General features: G+C 39.9%; 1 protein-coding gene across 3 annotated transcripts in view; it reads right to left on the minus strand.

The window, feature by feature from the left end:
* Nucleotides 1–19,733, minus strand: part of add3a (adducin 3 (gamma) a) — a 95,896-nt gene that overhangs the window by 65,572 nt on the left and 10,591 nt on the right. For 2 of the 3 annotated variants that reach the window (XM_005743639.2, XM_005743637.2), the window contains exon 2: nt 13,839–13,876. The gene's annotated coding sequence lies outside the window, so the exon portion shown is untranslated. Of the gene's footprint in view, nt 1–3,510; nt 3,644–13,838; nt 13,877–19,733 lie in introns of those variants that run through there. The other variant, XM_005743638.2, reaches the window with a different exon arrangement.

The following is a 19,733-nucleotide window of genomic DNA, read 5'->3' on the forward strand; positions in this document are numbered from 1 at the left end:
AAAAAGTGTTGGGAGAACCTAAATCGTTATTGGTTTCACCCCACAAGACTCAGCTCACTGTGGCCAGGGTAAAATGGGAGCCTGGGGTTAGTGGGGTCCAGCCACTGCTGGGCAAAGATCAACCAATTTAGGGTACTTAACTGACATCATTATTCAAGGGATTACTCAGAGGCTGGAGTGCTGCAGTTTTCTGCTGTGGACGTCTTTCATGCATGACTCCAACAATAACAGCAGCAGCAAACCAGCAAACCACACGGCATCAATCTTTCTCTTTGGGAGCGTTTATTGCAATCTGATTGAGTAACAAGCTTGCAACATGAATGAAGATGTGAGAGAAATGACTAAATGTCAGTCCCATGAAAACAAAATCCAACAGATCAAAATTCAAGCCTGGGGGGAAATTGAGGATTTGGAAGCCTTGTTTATGTAAATGTAATGCTTGAAAGACCTCAGTGCTGCCTAAATGCTCTCCACTGTAAACAAAAAAAATAATTTCACATTTACTTTTCTGGTTCAAAGATGATTTTGCTTTAAAACTACATGAGCACCTGCATTCAAGCTGAAATGTGTGCAGCCATTTTTTCAGCTGTGTTTGCCCGTCTATGGGACCCAGCCCAAAACACATTTGGTTTAATTTAGAGCTGGAACGCAGTATTCAATCAGACCCTAATCATGATCTCCAAAAAGACCAAAAAGCTTCAGCGCTTTCATTACTCAATCTGATTTTCTTTATGGAGCAAGCCAACAGGTGACACTCCACAGACCTTCAGTGTGTACTTTCATATAAATAGTTAAGGCAAAGATTTAACAAAAAAAAAAAAAAAAAGGAACAAAACACAGACCGGGCACACATGCACAAAATCACCCCCAACAAAAAAACAACACAAACACATGGACTGTGGTTGGGGATGAATTTCTTGAAAGCAAAATTAAGTTCAGCTGACATCGACAGCTGGAAACCATGTTGTATGACATAATTGTGGGAATAATACCCAAGCTATTTACCTAACACGCACATGCACACGCACACACTACAGAGAGCATAAGGAATAGAGCCAGTGAGGTCGCTGAGGTTGATTGAGAGACCAGAAAAATACTCGCTAACAGTACGTGTTCACCCCCTCAGCCTCAGCATTGGGAGATAAATTTTCTTGGATAGTTTTTTGGGACGTTGTTGAACTACATGGTCAAAGCACAATAAGTCAGATGTAAGTTATATCTCAAAACCTTGACCTGAGAGCAGGCATGTGGTGTCAAGTTTATGTGAATACAAAAAAATATATATATATTTGTTTTAAAAAAAAAAATGCCTCGGGAGAGGAAATCAAGGCCAGAAGGACCGCAAATCATTTGGCCTGAAGCACCAACATTTTCTTCAAGGGCCCAGCACACAAAGTCATTCCTGAAACAATGAGAAACCTCAGAGGAGACCAAACAAAGCCTGCAGCAAGGGTCCTTTTTTTATTGCTTTTTCTGCAGACGAACTCTGCACAAATATTTGATTGGACATTTCAGCATTCATTGGAGCACCAAGGCCATCGCCATGGCAGCAAGTACAATGTGTACACACCTAATAATCTCCTCTGCAGCAGAACTGAATCTCGACGCAGAACATTTTTCTGCTCCTGTTAAACCTCCACAAAGCAACAGTAACAGCATATAAAGCTACAGCTAGCAGTGCTTTGTATGTGCACATTCAGCCTCCTCGTCAAGAACTCACCAGATTTTAAGTCAAAGTCTAAAAATATTTTGATGTTGGTTTAAGGCTCAATGAGAGGATGAATACCAATTTCAATAATTTAAAAAAATTTATCCAAGACAGAAGCAAGATTTGACATGCTTGGCCATTATCAAGCATTAGAGCATTTGAAACCCCAAATGTATGATTTTCAAAAAGAAACAGTCTGTTGAGGTTGTGCAATGCAGTGCGCACTACTGCACCTAGTGTGGATTACAGTATTTTTCGTTCAGCCTGGACGATAAAGGTGAGGCAGCCAACAAAGACAAACCTGTGAGGACTATTTGCTCACTATTATGTAAGCAATGTGCACCACGCTGAAGACAACAGGAAGAGATTAGTGAAGAAACGTACAGTCTGTGAGCTCAGTGGCTGTATGCAGTAACACTACAGAGGCAGGTGTGTTCCTGATGTGAATCAGACTTTATTTCTTCAGCACTGAAATACAAATGTGACAGCAAGTCAGACAAAACGCAGGTCAGTTCTAAGCTTTGTAACCTACGCACATCTAAGTTTACATTTGCATACACTTTGTTGCACTGATGGGTAGCTTGAGATCTTAGCGTAGCTCAAAAAGAACTGCAGCACAAACATGACTCAACTTGGCCCCAAATTTCCTTCACAAACAGCGTGAGAGCTCTTGGACAAGCTGCAGAGCATTTGAGCAAAAAATTAAAAAAAAATCTGTTGTGTTGAAATCAGAGACTGTTGATCTGAAATGGTGTACAGCTTTCTGTGATTCAGTTCTTGAGAAGAAAGAGAAAACAAGTAGAAATGATCCATAACCTCGAGGCATAAAAGGCAATGCCTTGATCATGGAAAACGCCTAAAGCTCTATAAATCTAATGAAGTGAAGCAAATGTAAGCAGAAATTTCAGGGAAGACAAAAAAAAGAAAGTGAGCAAAGCAACAAAACCACCGGTTTTCCGAGTTAGTCAGTCATTTATCCAACCATGAAAGGGGGCCTTTCATAGGAATACCCGGAAAAACAGTCCGAAATAGAAACAAGCTGCTCCTAATGGCTCCTTATCGCCGTTCAGTCGACAGTAAACAGATATCTATGAAAAGAGATTCACGAGAGCACTTGACTGTATCACTCCTTCCCCTCAAGGGAAAAAGGAACCACAAGAAAATAAAGCAACTTTTTTAATCCTTAACCTTAAACTAAAATTTCATATTATGTAAGAGACCAAGGTAATAACTCACACCTTATCAATACAGCCCAGATGCAAAAATCCCAGCCCCCTCTACAAACTACAAGCACATGAACCTACCCCCTACCACCTTCCCATAAGCATGCTGACACTTGAGAGGGCGGCACCTCTCTTAAGCACACAGAAAGCCATCTCGGCTGCATTCAAAGCTCCCAGCTCTATTCTTCTCCGCAGTAAAAGAACTCCCAGTTTGAAAGGAGGGAATCGGGCCTCTGCTATTTCATTTAGCATGCCAGACAAGTCTCTGAATCCCTCGTAAACTTCCTAATGTGTAATGAACTTTTGTGAACAAGATACCAAGAAGGACCGTGCATGTCTCGACTTAAAAAGAAAAAAATGAAACAAAAAACATGAGTTTACCACTGATGCGCACACTTTCCTTTGCTGCGGTCAGCTCTAGGGAATGACAGAACTGCAGAGCAGAAACATGAAGGGACAGCAGTGATACAGCCACTCTTACGAAGGGGAACACAGCATCCATTCAGTCACAGAAAATACAAAGATGTGCACAAAACACGGAATAAAAAGCTACAGTTGTGGAGAATCTTCAGTACAAACCTGCTGCCGCCAAATCTTTCTCTTCAGACAGCTGCGATCCACCTGCGATACAGCGAGTATGCTGCCGCTACTGCTCTCCCTCTCTCTAACACGCCTCTCCCATTGAAGCCGAATGCAGTGTAAAACTGTTGCGTCGTCTGCCCTCTTTTTTTCACGCTCCTCCTACAGCATCTTTCCCCCCCTTCCTGGAGTTGCTCTTTCTTCCCTACTTAAGCAGGACGCACTCTGGTACATCTGGCAGAAAATACGACGCATCTGCTGCAGGAGCTGCAGAGGACTGGCCAGCATGCAGAGAGAAGGGGGCTCTGTGAATTCAGCAGGAGGCTGATAGTGACGGAGGGGTTGAATATGGAAGGGGGGAGGGGTGAGATGACAGGGTCATTCGCCCCCAGGGGTGCTTCAGAGATCTTTTGTGAAAAAGGTCCAAGACCTCCAAAAGGTGTTTTTTTAGCCATTCCTTCTTTCAAACATTTGTATAGACTGGAACTTGATAACAAAGTGAGTAATGCATAAGACGGATACTTTAGATGGTTGTGCAATAAATTAAGCTCGCTCCTTCCATTTTTCCTCCTCCCAGTCCCCATTTAACTTCCTTGAAACTTATTAAAACACTAATTTGTATTTATTTTTTAATTCACAAATGACTCTCCTATACTTCCAGTGTTGCCAAATCTTCCCCCTTCCTGCACTACACAATCCCTCCCTCCTCATTAATCCTCCTGATGACATTCAGCACTTGCTCAGATAGCGGCTCAACTGCCTCCTCATGTGAGGAATCTCCTTTGACACAAAAGAGTTTGGAGGAGCGTTTGATCATATAAAGAAAGGAGGGAGGAGCTGCCATTTAGAAATAGCTTTTTAGTTTAGAAATACAATGATGTGCCAAATCGGTCCTTGGCTTTTAAATGAATAGTTGGATAGCAAGTAAAAGCCTTAATATTTAATGATGACGAACACAGACAGAGAGAGATGTTAACAACAACAAGTACTGCGCCCGCACCGCTCATGTTCTGACTTCACCCTGGCAGAGTTATCCATGCAAATGAGGACTCATCTTAACCTTCACACTATCCTGACTTCCGTGACTGTGAAGAACCTGTTGCACTGAGCACTTGCATTCCCGTGTACTGCACACAACAGATCTTTAAAAAGGGAACCATTATGCTCCTTTTCATCGCAATTATTTTAGCTTTGCATGATTGACAGTTCAAAACACTGAACTGTTCTTTATCAAAAACATTTATCGCCTCACTTTATTGTTTCAGTTGTACTTCTATGGTTAATCCATACAGAGTCGACAAAGTAGACTATACAAGTTGAAGATTCCATTGCAAAACATTAATACCTGCGCAGGTGGCAATGACTGCAACGTGTAGATACATTTCTAAGGATGTGCACTTTAGGATATGATATGGTTTTAGAAGAGTTTGACGTCATGACGCGCCTACAGCAATGAGTTAATAGAAGTATAATAGTATCCATTTAACTTCCTCTTAAATGGTTACTCCTCAGAAAGTTTGACTGGCCGGTTGGCGAGCCACGTTGGCCATATTTGTGAAAGCCGCTCAGTCACATCATAAAGTGCACTTAAGGCAGTCTAAAACCTGAGTTTTGGGGTCATGGGGATTATTTGCACTTAAATGGTTAAAAGTGATCATATGACATAAAATCAGGAAACGCATAATCGGTCCCCTTTCAAGATTTTCATTATTAAGATGTGGAAAAGCATCATGCATGAGACGTATTCTAAGGACTGCACAGCAATGCTAAAATGGGCCTCGTGTAACATTCCAACTTCCATCATGTATAGGAAATTGTTGGGGTGTCTAATTTATGGTTTGTCAGAGAAACAAACAAATCCAAATGAATATTTAATTGGTGCTTCTGTGGAAAATGCTTCCATTTGGAGGGTAAAACATTGGCCTTATTGCTGGCAAACCAAGGAGGCAATAATTATAGGAAACAAAAATACAAGTCCATACCAGCACAAGAAGCAAATGAGCCAGTTGAGCCTATAAATCAATTTGAAATCAATTATTCGAGCAGAGAGTATGGGATTTATGGGAGAAACAGCCCCAGCAAGCTACTGTATATGCAGCTGTCAGTCTCTGTGGCAGGGATTCCCTGCTTGCTCTGCTGGTCTGTGCGGTGAGTGTGGTTTTACGTTTGTCAAACTGCCTCGGACGAGCGGATCAATCGCTCGTGGCTGAAAGCAGTGAATCCCCACACTGGAAACTATTTTTAAAGAGTAGTGTGTTTAAACTGGTTCATGTGGCAGAAACATCTTCAGCATTCATTTCTCTGCAATGAACGCCTCATACATGTATTTGTTAAAACTACATGTTTCTCACAATAAGCCACACATCCATCACCACAACCTTCTCACTGGACATACCCGCACCAAAATAAACAACACAGCGGGAGCATGAACGGCTCTAACATGGCAATAAAGGTGTAAATCTAGGCTGGTGTGTATCTGTGTTTGCACACCTGTCATCTGTGCATATAAACTGACCTACGCTACATTGCTTGGCTGTCAGTATCACTCCATTAATCTTGATTTAGCACATAATATTCCTCAGCTCAGAACTGCAGACTCGACCACCAGACAGCTAAGCGCGTTTACATGAATGTACTCACTGACTGAGCATAGATGAGACACATTTCAAGGGCTCCATCTACATTTAAAGGAAAAGGGAGAAACAAAGTATAGCTCACTTTGTCACAGTACATGTGAAGCTCATTAACAGCAACTGTTTGATAAGCAGAGAAAGAGGAAACAGACAGTACTCTCCTCCTACTAACAATTTTGTCACAAACCTGCTGATGGTATCGAAGTAAATAGGCACCATTTTTTCCTGCCAACATCAAAATCAAAAAGGTCCACCGCCAGTATTCTTAAGCTTTTACTCTCAGGATTTTTCATCCTCTCTAATCTGGACCACTATTTTGCATTTGAGAACACTGCTGACGTTGCACTGGAATGCCATATTTGCCATTTGTTCCATCTTGAGCCACAATAAATGATTCTTGGATATGATCAACAGTTCTTTCCACTGCTACATGTGACTAGCATGCAGCATTTCCTCATCGAAAACACAGTTTTGGCCAAGGGCTGTGCAAACTACTGGCATAACTAAAGCATCACAAAGAAATTCTTTGAATGTAATAAGAATGTACTCGTTTGAAAAGAATGCAAAGTATGGATATAAATCAGATTAAACGCCTAGAAAAAGAGAGAAGGAAAAAGAAGTGAACCTCTCTCCCCAGAATTTAACTTGAGTAAATGAACCCATTCTACTCCCTGCAAACCCAAGAGGATACCAAAGCAACGCAAGTGCTGACGCAAGCTTAAATCCCTTGAAATACCCAAAGGAAGTGCAAGGATTCACCTGCAGAGTCTGCAGTGGTCTACTGGCTTGTGTCCAACATTAGAAATAAAGCATGGCTGAGAAAAAGCAAAGCAGTGACTATTACAGGGATTTATTGTGTTTGCCGTAGCAAAATATGAGGTGTGTGTTGTCAAACGACTCGGGTAATTAATGCAGAAAGCTGCCATCTACAGTGGAAAATAATGTGTGTGTATGACTGTTTTCACAGACAAGAAAATGAAGCATAGAAAGGGCTGATACAAGTGTCAGCAGCATAATCGCGTAACATAAAATAATCTCCTAAAAAGCCAATGAAGTTTCTTCTCATTTAGCCATATACGGTCGGCACCCTTTAATAAATTATTCATTAGTAAAATATTACTTTTGTCTTATAACGGTTGTAATTAAACCTGACAAATAGGCCCCAGGCTTTATTAATCACCCAGATGTATTTTTTCCCTTGTTTGTTCACAGACTCAGATGAACCGTGTCCTGAGACGACCTTCTCCCCCTGAATGAGGTGTGGAGACTCTTGGTCTATGTGGGGGAGGGACTGGGGGAGAGGGGCTCCGTTTAGTTCCCTGGGTTGACTGCAACATCATGTGACAGGAGTAAACATGGTGACTCACTAATGAGTCCGCGTCTGGCACAAGGTCAGGAGGTGCATATTACGGTCAAAAGATATATTTTGACGGGGGCTTGAACTCCACAGCGTGACCCTCAGTTTAATCGACTTCTTAGAATAGCACTAAAGCTATGCTGTTAACAGACCAGATGGGTTAAACACATACTACTACCATGCGAAGAAATTACGCAACATGTTAAATTACTTTAACATGTTGTCAAAAAAATGTGAGCTATAGCAAAAACACCCACAAAATGTAATTATGCTGGAAAATATTACAATTTAATTCCATCTCCCAGTGCGGTCCAGAGGGAGCAGTTTTGACATGAAGCAGATCTCAGCCATAACTGAAAGGACTGAGAGGCCCAGCCTTCAAGTCTGACTTAAACGGCAACACGAAGGGAGAGATTCAGACAAACACAAATCACTGCCAAACATTGTTACTTACAACACCCACTCCACGGCACATTTCCACTGCCAGCTGCCAGATTCAGTAACAAACATATTCAATAAAAACAACCTCTTATTTTATTTTATTTTAAAATCTGTCCCACATTGTAAATTAATTTCGGATGAGCTATTGGGGAAAAAAAAACAAAAAAACAAAAAAACTGGATTGAACACTTTCAGATGTTTTATGTATGATCAATAATTAGTTACTGATTACTTTTTTCAAGTAACTTGACCAACACTGATGATGACTTAAGAGTATGGCTCTGTTGTGGACAATGTAATTGTGGCTATCACTACCTTCTAAATTTGAGCCTATTGGATAGACCGGCTTGTAAAAAAACAAACAAAAGCACAATCTTTGGAAGATGTACTTTTATGGCCAGTTGTAGTAATGTAATTCTCTACTTTTGTACCCTGTAAAAACAAAAAATTCTAACATTTAAGAGTCAGCTTGGTGATTTGCTCTTTGTTCAGTGCAAAGAATACAACAAAAAGTTTCAGATGAGAGAGACGTAAAGTATCTGACTGTTTACCAAATCCACTTCAAAAACAGAACTAGGGCAAAGAAATAGAAACCCCTGGTACTAGATCTTCTAAGTCCAGCAGCATAACAAAGACCACATGCAGTACTATACATTTCATCCACCCACGCTTCATGGTACACAAAAGCACCACAGAAGCAGACCAAGGGAGCATTCTCTTATATTACTTCTGTTCTAGAAATCACAGCAGAATGACCCTCAATTACACTGACAAATACAGCTGTACAAGTAGAAAAGCAACAGCCACTAAACTAATGATTAAAAAACTATTTACTATTGAAACACACTGGTGGCTATACAGGCTTCAAAACATTGAGAGCCCCCAATTTAGAAGCACTGGAATTGACATGATTTTACAAAAGATTGAAGCTACCAGTCAAGAAAGGTCAAGAGGAGTGCTCATGCATCTGTTTATCGAACCTATTAATCAAGACACACACACACACAAAAAGTATTTTATGATGCATTTTTCCATTTACAATCGACTGTCAGGTCAGTGAAGCCATCTATCCGATATGGACCTGACCACTGTCAGGTCATGTCAACCTCAGAGCGCTGAGCTGTAACACTCCCGACTCCTCATCTGCCCTTTACTGCAAGTCCATTTTCTGCTCTAGTGTCATGAGGGGGCTGTAATGAAACAGCCTATTGTGCACGACAGAACTGCACCCTGCCTTTGACACTTCCACAGTGTGCGAGCGTGCTCGTGTACGAATGTGTGTTTGTGTTTTTAAGTGCGCGTCAGTGCGCTCCTACTTTCCCATCCTTGCAAAGCACAAAGCGGTTGTTTGTTGCACTACAAAAGCCCCACAGGCCACCAGTGCTGAAAGCAGAACTTGTGTCAGTTTGTGACTATGCATTATACGCTTAGCGAAATATCTGCTTTTGTATCTATACGAGCAAAATAATGAAGAAATTGATGGCAGCCAATTTGTATTTCCTATGTGCATTTGTGCATGCGGTCAAGATGTGGCCGCATACTCCCAGCCTGCGTTTCATTGGGATGTGACTGATGATTACAAGACCCATCATGTGGCTCTAAACCAGAGATCTGCACCACAAAACCATGGCACACAAACAGACATCCATAAATCTGATCATTTACAGCTGCCAGACCAGACCAGGCCAGACCGCCGTTCTTCCATCTGAGCAAAACTAGCCAAAAAGAAAGAAAGAAAAAACAGAAGCAGAGGTTATCGAATCATATCAAATTTGGCTGTGAAACAATTCAAATAGAGCACATGCACAATCAGGCACAGGCACAAACACAAAGTAAAACAACCAACTCCTCTGGCTGCTGTCAGGACTTATGAGTCACAGAAGAGACAGCTGTTATTCATCAGGGAGACACCCATTCTGATTATAATTAAAACAGCTCAGAGCCATAAATCAGCGTGTCAAGTCCTTGGAAAGACCACTTTGATTAATACTGTTAAACATGGTCATCACAAATCTGCCCATGCCGAAAGACAGTGCAGCCACCACAGGGAGGAAAAAAAAAATGCATCTCTTACCTACTACAACAATGTCTTTTCACTCAACTTCAAAACCTATTCAAGCACCTTAAAAATCAATACACAGTTCCACCAAAGGAAGAGGATTGTAGTAAGCTCTGCCCCGCTATGCTGTAGGGCTGGGTTGAACATCATTATATCATTATCCATGTCAGATATGCCCAGCCTTTTGTGATTTCCAACAAAGACTCTCCCTGAAAGTTCAAGAACTGCATGGGTTTTTAATTTCCACCATCTATAAAATCCATCTTGGGTTGAATGCTTGCAGGTTTAGAACAGCTGGCCATCTCTGCAGTGAGAATTGTTAAAATCATATAATTCAAACCTCCTTTATCCTGAAGATTCACTGAGTTTTCTCTAAACTGAACCCAGCTTAGCACGTGTTTGGACTTGTCTTTGACTGGGAAAGTGTCCGAAATAATGGAAGAAGTAGGATGGATGTGTGTCGTCAACTTTGTCCATCTTTAAGGAAATGTATCACTATACGGTTTTTAAATAAGAGCAAGTGTTGTTTACTCCAAATTTAAAAAAAAACCAAAACATACATTTTCATATTGACGTCTACAATAGTTTGCAGAAATGTTAGGCTGACTTAATATCAGATATGATTACAGCACTCTACCCTAAAAGTAGATGGATTTAAATGTAAATTCTAATAATATAAATGAAAAGTGTCTGTGTATATGCCTTGCCAGTTTTTGGATCAATTTTTATTAACTAAAACTACAAAATTCATTCACAAAGTAACTGGAATACAAAAACTAAGTTAGGCTGTTAAACCATATCTCTGTATATTCTTTCTTGAACCTTAGTGAGTAATAACAAGATCCTTGGACAGTGAACCAAGGCTTTCCAAAACAAGAGAACGTAGAACTAAGCAAAGCACTGCACTGGCATGTCATCATCACCTAGGACTAGCATATCACAGTGCACGTTGTGATCAGGGTGAGGCATTAATTAAAATCATTTTCCTTAAGTTTATTTACCACATTGTTGTGCACCCATTTCACAACAGCCTCTATTAACGTTTGCAAGAATTTAAATGATGCTAGTGTCTCTCATAGCTCGTCTGCGGTGTGCTGTAACATCGCTGAATTATTATTTTTTTAAATTATCTTCATCATCCCTTATTACATCACTGCTCTCTTAGCAGAATGGAAAAGCTGCGTTTTTCCCCTTAAAGCTGGGAGGCCCCAAAAACCTCTGATGATAAATACGTCAAAGGCAAGCTGATTGTCGCTTATGTCTTCTCAGCAGCAAGAACATACAGAACAGTGACATTTTGTAATTTTGCCACACGTTTGCCATATTTACTCGTTAGAACATGCCAGTATTCCAAGGACTTCAGTCTTGTTTGATTAACAGATTCGTTATTACAAGAAAATGCAATTACAAAGATGCTTAATACAGTTCAATAGTGTATATTACTTCTGAATTCCTGCTGCAGGATAAACAAAATCGCAGAAAGCACTACGAAACTCATTAAAGGATTACATCGACAGACGTTAATCCACTTTCTATTGTGGTATAATTTATAAATGGAGCATTAGAAGCTTAGCCAGATGGCTTAGCTGCAGTTTGCACTTTAAATGGCAAATATGTCCAAATCACAAAGCTGTCAGCAACGGATTCCCACTGGAGCTGAATCCTTGTCAAGAACAATACTAAATCAGTTGGTACAAGAGAATTATTGGAATGAAAAAAAAAGAGCTATCCCAACTCGGGTTTGTTTTTTTTAACAAATTTTAATGCAAAACAAAATTTTAGCTGCTCAAATGTTGCTTGGACATTGAATATGGGTTTGGTAAAACTAACGTAAAAGAAAATGTACATTAGAAGGATAATAGTGGATAATATTATCAAAAAGCAGTGCTCCAGCAGTGCTCAGAGATAAGCACAGACTCTAAAGTACTTTTGTGTCTGCAGTTAAATTTGCTGGGACCTGAAATGTTCTCATACAGGAATTAAAGAACCAGACAACTTTGAGACACACCAGCAATCAGAGCTACGCTGACTTCTTCTGACCTTACAAGCTCTGGGCAACTACGTCTGAGAGAGATCCTTTAAAAATATCTGACAGAGAAAGAGGGAGAGCGACAGGGTAAGATAAGACCGAGGTGCATAACGAGAAACAGATCAAGTAAAGACATACAGAGTGAAAGAGGAGTGAGTGAGAGGAGGGAGATCTTGTGTCACTCGTACGTCAACGGCCCAAAACAGAAAGCACAAAGCACACCGCTGCTGTAAACACAGAAAAAGATCCTTTCATTTATCAGATAGGAAAGAATCAGACTGTGGCTAGGAGATCAAACTCATGGGAGTTCCCTAAAATTCAATGAGTCACAAACATACTACAGATCAACAGTGTTGCAGTGCTGAGCCAAAAGAAATTGTTTTAAATATAATTAACAAGAAACACAAAATTTTTTGTCTTACATATGGATGGCTGGAATCAGCTTTTACTGGCTCTGATCCAATAATATCTTTAGGATTTGGAGAAATACCTCCAAAGTGCTGCTGCTCTGCTGTTAGTTTCCTCCACATTACGTCAGCTTTGGGTGATGACAGATACAGAATAAAGAACTCAAATGAATAGATCGGATCATGTCACCAATATCCAGCTTTCTGGGCTAGTATCAGACTGATATCCGATCCACTACTGTCAAATTCCTAGAATTGAATGAATTCTAGGATTGGCTTTCAAACTAAAAGCAATACTGCCATATGGCCCCCACAAACTCAAACTACAGGGGACAGGCACACGATGCTTCCATCAGAAGACTTGGAAAAAAGCTTTGTAGTTTCAAATTCTGAAGATGGTCAAACATCCAAAACCCATTTTGCAGTGGAAAAGGGTTCTGTGGGCTTCTGTGGACAGTGGAAGTTTATTCGAGATAACAAAATTCTAGGACATTAGGACTATCATTTGAAAACAGAAGAACGGCAACCACCAACCACGAGCTTTATTTATAACCAGGAATCATACTTGAGGTTTTGAACTGGAAAATCTGCACAAAACCAGAAAAGTTTCTACTGTGTGTCCAGGTATGTAGACAGTTGTACATATTTTAAAAAAAAAACCAAAACAAACAAAAAAAACAAAAAAAAAAACAAAAAAAAACACAACTGTGTTTGTCGGGAAATAAAATTCATAAAAGATCCATTAATATTGGTTACAAACTAAAAGAAATCGCGCCACGTCATAAAAAGTGCAAAAGCTTTTGCACTGTAGCCTATGCAATCATCCTTATTAGTTGTAAGATTTTAAAACTCCTAATGGAAGTAAAATAAACACAAGGTCTCCACTATAAAGCTGGTACTGACTTAAAATTGCACTGGAGCAGAAAAACAAGAGTGACAAATAGGCTTAAAAATATCAGTCACCAAAAGTGGAAGCAGACTATGCGTTAACAGCCTAAATACACATTAAAGGCGATTAAAATTTGAGCTACTTTGCAGAAGGGAAAGGTCTGGTGCTTTTTTCTCTACAGAATGACTTTGAGCACATAAAAACTCTGGCCACAAGTTTACCACTGACCAAAGCTAAATCAAGGCTCTCCACAAACCTTTCAGTATTACACTCCATGTACCTCCCTTTGTCCTTGATAAAACCATAGAGGAGGGTGGAGGCATCTGGACTACAGACCGAAGAAAATAAGAACTTTCCATTTCACTCAACACTACATTTAAGACTTTACTCACCATCCTCTGTTCTGCTGTAAAATAATACTCAAAGCAGCGCTGTGGTGTTTATGCAGTGAACAGGTGTTGCGAAAGCTTGTGCAGAAGCTTAAATGGTGCGTGCTGATGTCAAATTTCTTACCTCTCTGGGGACTGGCCGAGGTGATGACGTCTCGCCAACTAGGACAAAAACAAAATAAAAACATTTTTTTTACTTTCTACCTCCAAGTTCAGTAAAACTCTGAGCCACATTGCGAGTCTGTGGTGAGGACATCTGACACAGAGGCTGATGCACCCACTGGCTTAAACATTTACGCATTGTGCGCTTATGAAGTCTGTAATCCTGAAATACAAATACAGCAAATTAGCCAGGAATGAGTGAAACAAACCTAAAATCAAAAGGTAGAGAGGCATCTCACAACAAAAGTAATGAAGTCTACTTTTTCCCCCTCAAGCCTTTTCATTATCCCATCTGAGTAATTTAACATACTCCCAAAAATCCAAACAAAAAAGAAGACATTTAATTAAGCTAAAATCTGAAATGTCTCATGGACTTCCATCAGGAATGGTCACAATGTGTTAAACTAGGTCGAAGAACAAGACGAAGAACAAGACGAGTTCTAGAGTCTAGATTACGCAGTCTTAGGAGCTGAAAACGGCCACTTGAGGCTGCCCTCAAAAGCCAATTGATCCCCAAAGAATTTGCGATTAAAATACCCAACTCCATGCATGAATGTAATATTTTTATAGTCTGTTACAAAAATTGATTTGGGTCTCTAGTGAATTTACTCAAGTCCACGAAGAGGTGCCTTTCTGTATTATTCACCAATTTGGATCCAGTTGATGCTTAAAGTTAGGGGCATGACTGCTTCACCTGACACATGTAAATTGCTATCTAGAAGGCCACACCTTCAGTAATTCAAGTCACTGAATTGGACCTCTGCACTGTTTTTTGTGCTGTTGATAACTTTAGAGTACTTTTAATTGAATTATCTGTCAAATATCATGGCTGGCTGTGATGACTGTTTTACTTTCCATGCTTTTAGGGGTTTATACTGAGACGTCGCTGACCTTGTATCTAACCAGCTTCCTTACAAAGGAAATTGTAAATGTTCCCCCCCTCTTCTTTCACAAACGTTTAAGAGTGTACTTTAATTATCCCTTTACTACCATTTCCCAGTAGTACCCTGGCCATCACTGGATGTGGCTCATTTAGAACTCATTATTGTGCATGTATGAGCAATTGCACTGGTCTCAGTGTGTGTTCTAGGTCACAGCGGTCAGCAGTTTCCAACATAGAGACTAGGCTGTGCCTCTGTACTGTAATAGCGGCTACACCAAGCAGCAGGAGGCCTGAGGGACACAGTTTGCCTTTGATAGACATCCATGTCATCTGCATAAACACCAACTGTGTCAACACCAGGGAGCATGGGTCACTGTAGAAGAACGCGAGTGCAGACTGACAGCATGTTAAATGTGTTTTTGCTAAGTGCTGCGCCTGAATTCCATTCCAATGACAATTGGTTACTGGGAATCAAAAACATTACAAAAGTGTAACAAATATGGAACAAGGTAGTGCGAAAACATTGGGAACATTTAGGCTTGGTCGGTGCTTTTTTAGATCAACAAGTAACTGTAACTTAAGTAGGCCTGAGAATAACTTGAGGAATACCTCAATTTCCATACCTGGATGATTGATCATGCATCAAGACGTTTTGGAGTATATTTATATTTTATTTTACGGGATTATCTACCCAATAGTATGGTCTTCTATGAGGTACAGGCCATCCAAGAAGTCTTTCTTCAACTTTGATGAATGAAATTCTAACATTTTTTTTCTAGTTACTTTGTAATACTTTACAGGTACCCACGTTTGCGTGTTATATGCCAGCTAAGTTTACAAGTAATATTTATAATAAAGCACTGCTAACTTAGTACTCTATCGAAATGTTTCCCAACCACTGTGCGAAGATTATCTGGTTCCACCTGATTAGTACTCCAAGTGATCATCGTGAGTAACAGGCAGAACAATTACATCCTCTTCCACTAGAGGGCAGTGCAACTACCCGCTATCATTAAATGGGTTGCCAACTGCCAGTAAAAAAGACGAAGAAGAAATGACGCAATAGACATGCGTGACGACGCGTGATTGCAAAAGATAAATATTTGAAAAGAAAAAGTAGTCGATCTGATCTGGGTCCTGGAAAATTCCAACCCAGATGAACCTATCATGAATACTGGTCAGAATAAAGCAAAAAAAAAAAAAGGTATACTGGGGACAAACAGAGTCAATTCCACAATACCCAGTGCATGGGGAAAAATTATGAATATGCTTTTTGTGATATTTTTGTTTGTTGGTGTGCCGTACGATTTTTCTAATGTGAAATATATGTGCTGTGCATCCAAAAGGTTGTGAAACACAGCTCTATCCTCTAGTCTAAATATGGCCATGTTTGGCTCCAGAAACATCAAAATGGTAAAGGGCAAGTCCTTAGAGATCTCTGCTTGGATTATTTCTGTTACTGTTCAGCTAAAACCCATCAGACAGACGAAAAAGAGGAGTTCCTGCTGTCTAGATTACCTAACTGTGGACACAATGACTGGAATTGTCAGCTGGTTCTAGAAATATGCATTATTGGAGCACTGCATGAGGCTGTATAAATGTAAAAAAGCACCAGATTTTACAGTAGTTATGGAAACACCTCTGTCTGGGTTGGCTGACTGAACAGGAATTGAAATCACCTGGTTGAAATGTTTTTTGTGTTAGTGGAGGTGGAGAAAGGAATTTTCCTCCACTTCTCAGGTGTGGACTGACATGAGAAGTGTGAGAAGCATGAATCTCATTGACAGAGGGTCTGTACTCTTTTACAGCTCCGATGGTGAACTTCCTTTTTAAACAAAAGCAGAGAAGTCGGCAGACCACCGAGTTCTTTGGCTGAGTGATCCGACAGAACTCCAGGGTTCTTTATTCAGACCTTGGTATTCATCTACCCCAACTCTAGTAGCACAGCAAAACCAATGATTTAGCTAAACCTTGGCTATTGTGCTTCCACACTTTCACACCGTCAGCAGAAATAATAATTGGCATTAGAGAAATGGAACTAGCAGAAAGAACTGCTTCAAGTCATTAGCAATGCCCAGCGCTGCACTTAACATACTACTCACTTTTTCCTTGGGCGACATGCAGGGACAGTTACATAACCGTTTTTGCTGACCACTGTGGTGGCCCTACTGATTGGGAGGATGTGACTGTCCAACCATGCAGCATGACCCCCTTTAGCCTTATTACATAAAGTCCAGACAAATTAAGTGCAACTTTTTAACCATTTGCTGCTTTAACCTTATTAAGGGAGGTTACTAATGAAGTTTTCAACCAATTTTAGGTAGCTTCTAATGGAGTGATAGCACCTCCAGGTCATCAGCTACTATAGAGACCTCTTTTAAAAAATAAATAAAAATAGACAAGATGAGAGAGAACTTTGCTTGTAGACTTGTTAGTTTTGCAGCAGTTACACAACAACTCATTACTCTGATTTTGTCAAAAGGGCTTAGAGAGATGAGTGAAAACCCCAATGGAATTTTGACAGTCTTTAAATTCAGACTCATGAAGAAGAGGACAGGTGTTCCCTCTACAGCTATCAACCGGATTTATCTACATTGGGAGTAGACAGCCAGAAATCAGGGCACACAACAAAGCAAAAAAAACTATCAAATCTTGAGGACAACCTAAAGGAAATACTGGCATGCATTAAGATTTGTTTATTTTCACCATCAGTTTCAGAACAGATGGCTGATAAGGTAGGCTGTCAGAACTGTGCCCGTTCAGCAGGAAGCAGCAGCAGATGACAGTTTTTAAAAATGTTATTCGGATGTAAGACATAAACCCATTTATGCAAGTAAACACACATGGACTCGTGCAGCCCCGTTAACTGACTACAAGTACGCAAGCCTTTACCTTTTCTTCAGTTTCTACAGCTGATTTAATTACAGTACACAGAATTACCCTCTAGTATTCTCAAATTAAATCAAGGGAAATAAAATTAGAAGAGACATATTACATTTAGCTTGCTTAACTTTCACTCTTAATTGTTCTCCTTGAGTTCCAACAACAGTTTGTCAGATGGTGCGTTACTAACATGTGTGGATAAATTCTTCCACAGCTGTGCTACTACTGTGTTAACATTTAAAAGTGAAGAAAATAAAGTCGTTTGACATCCAGTCATTCATTTCCAATCTGTTCAGCTGAAAAAAAAAAAAAAAACAAAAAAAAAAAACCACCACCACCAACAACCACAACCCCTGAACTGAACAGTTTTCTCCACCTTCTTTTTGCAACAATGTCAGACCTGATATAAGCATCAGATGTGCAAACAATTTGTGGGGCGTTATCTTAATTCCCACTCCGAGTTATGAGTTTGAAGTTCAGGAATTTCCTAAAATATTTCTACGATCCACCAAACTCTTACCGCAGCCCACTACAGAACTTGCCTCTAGTATATTCTACTTCATGCGTATCCCTATGATAGAGTACAAGTTGTTTTTGAAACCCACTCTTCCTCAATCTGTTGACCACAGTCAAAATTTCAAAATCACTTAAACCCATTTTAAATGTTTCAGAAGTAGCAATATCTAAATATGACATCAGACATGCCAAAACAAAGTTTTATTTCCTTTTGGATATTATGTTCTCCATTAGTCAAAAGATTGAGGATATATTTTAGTCCACTCTTAGAAAGTGTACAGGTAAAAATGCCTTTCCACTCATGCTGAACACTGAAAGCACTTCTTCAATACAACCCACATTCATTTATATTGCTTTTTATTTCATACACTTTTTAATCAAACAGGCACAAACTTCCCAAAGTGTTTTTCAGAGGTTCAGTATTTTGCCCATGAAAGCTTTAACACGAGGACTAGAGGAATATTAGGATTAGTAAACTACTAGCTCTTCCTCCTGAGCCACAGCTGCCCCTTGGTTTCTTTCAGTTTAATACAATCCTGACTCATGACCTCAAAAAATATAAATATATACATAAAAACTAAATATTAGAGTGAAATTATACTAAACTACACCTATGCTTTTTATAATTTGACTAGTCAAAATGAACAATGTGAATGCTCGCATCAATAAACACGCCCCACCCAAACGGAACAGTTCTCCGTCAACACAAGGCAAACCAGTTTTCATTAATTAAGCATCAGATGAATCCTGTGTGGGCTACAAAACAGCTCCAAACACTAGCACCACAAACCCATAACGGCTTATGCAGTGTTAAAAAAAAATAAATCTTTTTCATCACTTTAAGACTCCACAACAGCATTTATTCAATAAGAAACTCACTGACCAATGATATTATCATGTTCATGAACTTATAAGATAAACTTTCAAGACTAATATTGTTAAATGTTGTCCATTGTTCTTAAGCAGTGTCAGAGCCCTCTGTTGCTCTCTCAGGTTCATCTTGTGTTCGTTGTTGGCAGTCAGCCACACTCACAAAGCCCATCTGAACAGATCAGACAGCTGCTTTAACAGGAAGAGAGTCATGTTGAAAGATGGGTTCAGGCAAAGTACATGACAAACACCATCCTGGATACAACCCCAATAAGCACTCATTTTTGTTACAGTTTATTTTATTAACAATAACAACTCCAAAATGCGATACACTGTTAATCCCAGAAGATAAACTCTCCTCTTTGTTTAGGCGAGAGGTCAGGCTCAGCCGTGCATCAGCTGAAGCTGATGTGCAATCGAATGAAACACAGAGATGTCTTGCTCAAGGGAATTTAAGCGGTACTTAATGGGAGCGCCAGTCTGGTTAAACACTGATCTGACACTTTGAACAGATATCAGTCTTAAGTTGGCGGGTCTATTACGTCTTTACTACACCATGTATCAGCAGCTGTGCACCAGCTTCAGGTCAGCATGGAGGAAGTTGCAAAGGATCAGCAATTTGGACATACTTCATATTTGTTACATCAACAGCTTTTCTTTGTATGAATGATTCTTTTCCCCTTTATTTTTATTTATTTAAGCTAA

Source organism: Pundamilia nyererei, unplaced genomic scaffold (genome assembly GCF_000239375.1).
Source record: "Pundamilia nyererei isolate P.nyererei 1_Seehausen unplaced genomic scaffold, PunNye1.0 scaffold00134, whole genome shotgun sequence".
NCBI classification, from domain to species: domain Eukaryota; kingdom Metazoa; phylum Chordata; class Actinopteri; order Cichliformes; family Cichlidae; genus Pundamilia; species Pundamilia nyererei.